Genomic DNA, 2,952 nt, shown 5'->3' on the forward strand with positions numbered 1-2,952 from the left:
GAAGGACTTGGCAAATTCATGGCTTGCCTGCAGTTGCTACTGTTCAGTAAGGAACAAATAGAAGTCAGAGTTCAAACTACATCAGAATTTTTCTAAATGATATTTTCCTTATAGCAACTCTGAAAGATATGTGTTATCCCCATTTTACAATTAAGGAAACTGGCTTTCAGAGAGTTAGGGTAATTCCTAAAGTTAACTCCTAACAAAAGTGGTAGGAAGCTTGAATTTTTTTTTTTTTTTTTTTTCTGGTACCAGGGATTGAACTCATGACCTCACACTTGCCAGGCAGGTGCTTGTACTGCCGAGCTAAACCCCTAGCATTTACTTGTTTTGTTTTGTACTGGGGATTGAACTCATGACCTCATGCTTGCCAGGCAGGCATTTATGCCACTGAGCTAAATCCCCAAACTTCAGATTTTTAAAAAAATGATTTTATGTAGTGTTGGGGGGATCAAACCCACAGCCTCAAGCATCCTAGCAAGTACTGTAACACTGAACTCCATCTCCAGCTCAGAAGCTTAGATCTTCATTCACATTTGCCTGGAGTACTGGCAACTTCTCATGCCTCAGCACACAGCTTTCATCATCACACAAACAAGAGTTTTCAGAAGTATGCAGGCCTCCCTCCCCATGGGAGGAACTCTGGACACAGACCCTCTTGCCAGGTATGTCTCAGAAAAGTCTGTGGGCACTCCCTGCACTGGCAGTGGATAGGTAAGAAGGGACAGACGAGGGGCCCACTGTAGTATTGGCTTCTAGGAAAGGGCTCACCCAGCAAGCTCAAGCACATCTCTCACATTTGCCTTGATTCACAGTGTAACGCTGCGCTAAGCAAGATGATGCACCTCTTCAAAGCTGTACCAGTCTTTGGAATGTATTAATGGATTACACAGAGTGGCACAATAATAGCTTAAGGTGGTGGAAAGATTTATGGTGTTGACCAGCTGACCTTAGCATAGTGTCTGGTAAGTGTGGAAGGGAGAGCGGAGCAATGTAGTGTGAGACTTGACTAGTCCACGCTGGCCTTGGAGATAAGGCATGGGGCAGTCCCTGGAAAGTGGGAAAGGCAGAAATGATCCTCTAGCACCTCCAGAAAGAAGCAAGACTGCCAACATGCCGAGCTTGTTGGACCTCTGACTGCAGAGTTGTAAGACAGACACATGTTCAGTTACTGAAATGTGCTAATCTGGCTTCCTTTGGGAGAGCTAGCTGGCCTGCCCCAAATGCCAGATCTCCTGGGCTGGAAGAGCCACCATGTATCCAGCATTAACAAGGCACTCAGGCCAAGAGCCTGCAATCCCAGGGCTGCCCAAGAGATGGGCTGCAAGAGCAGCTCTGCAGCCGCAGGTATGAGCTGGTCACAGGCTGCACATCTGCCCCTCACAGCTGTGCGGCTGTCAGTGGGGCAGTTGCCCTGAGATTTGAGGCACCTGTAAACCATGAAAATTCTGTCTGCCCTGCCTGCCAGGTGTTGTCTTGACAAAAGGGCATCCAGCATGGAGGTTATGCGTTTACTATCTTCAGTTCTCCAAAGTGAAGCTAATGGAATTGGTGCCTTCATACACTGTTTTTAGTCACACACGTATGTGTGTAACACTGATCATTTTCTTCTAATCGCGCAGTTAACAAGAAAATCCAGTGCAGCCAAGCAACTGCTATTCTAATGTATTTCCTATAATTACGGTGTATGAGAGCCAAATGATTGCTTCATCCATTTTCTAGGCAAAGACGCATGTTCAGGTGGTTGAAAAGTAAGGTGAGACCTTTAGGAGTACATCTCCTGTGTCCATGGCAGAAAAACCAGAACTTTAAAAATAACATAAATGCAGTGTTTATGAATTCCTTCTGAGGGTCTAAGGAAGTGGGCCATAATGTGAAGTCAGACGTCCTCAAAGGACACCAGCTTTTCTGCAGCCTTCAGGGACGAGCTTAGGTGCCTGAAGGGTCCCAGCCATTGCAGGTTTGGTTCTCATTCTACTTCTCCCTCATCTCCTCCTCCTGCCAGATTTCAGCCTGAAGAATGAACGTGTACTTTACCTCATGGCAGGATGAGCTGAAGTTCAGGGCACAGCGTGTGTCCTAGCACCAGCTGTCCATCCTGTCCCTGTGTGCTCCTCTGCCACAGGCAGCACCAGGTAGGACCCCAGCCAGCCCAGTCACGCACAGCAGGAGTGCTGCTGCTGCAAGACCATGTGGCACCATCCTGTGGGCAGTGACAACTGTGAGCATCTACCACAGCAGTCTGCTGAAGCCTCCTCTGTGCTCACATCTCTCTTAGCTGATGATACCAAGCTGGACTCAGGTGCCATCACCTCTGTCTCCCAAGACTGAATGAATCCCAGGGACTTATTTTCCTCATCCACCAAATGAAGGAGCTAGAATGGAGCAGGGCTTCTTTCTCTCCAGGTTTGCCTAGAAATGGAGATGACATTCATCCTTGTGTTGGAGATTCTGTTTAAGGACACTGAATGGTGAGGGACAGGATATGTTTGTAAGTAAGGTTTTTCTTATGATGGAAACTCATTTCATTGTACAAGTAGCTACAACATGCAGCAGTGTAAAACAGAGAGCAAGACCTCTCCCTCAGCTGCCCAGGCAGTGCCAGACACTGTGGTGTTCTCCCTCCTGGAGCAGGCCCCCAGCCTCCTGCAAGCACTCTTTCTGCAGGGAGTGGCTGGGATTCTAACCTGAAGTGTTTCGGTGCTCCTGACAATTGATGAAGTAGAAGAGTATCATTTATAAAAGTGAGTTTTGGTCCTGAAGCCAAATTCAGACCTTACAGCCTTACAAATGTATGAGAAGTTAAATTCCACTACGTAAGAGTGAACTTCTAATTAGTTATTAAACTAATATAAAAACTGCAGAAGACAGAAGCGGACTTTATGGGATTTTTTTTCTTGCTGTATCTTATTAATTTCCTCATGTTCCAGACAAAACACTTGACACCCACAG

This window comes from Cavia porcellus, unplaced genomic scaffold (assembly GCF_034190915.1).
Source record: "Cavia porcellus strain 051 isolate PalLab524CR breed Dunkin Hartley unplaced genomic scaffold, mCavPor4.1 scaffold_11, whole genome shotgun sequence".
In the NCBI taxonomy this organism is placed as follows: Eukaryota; Metazoa; Chordata; class Mammalia; order Rodentia; family Caviidae; genus Cavia; species Cavia porcellus.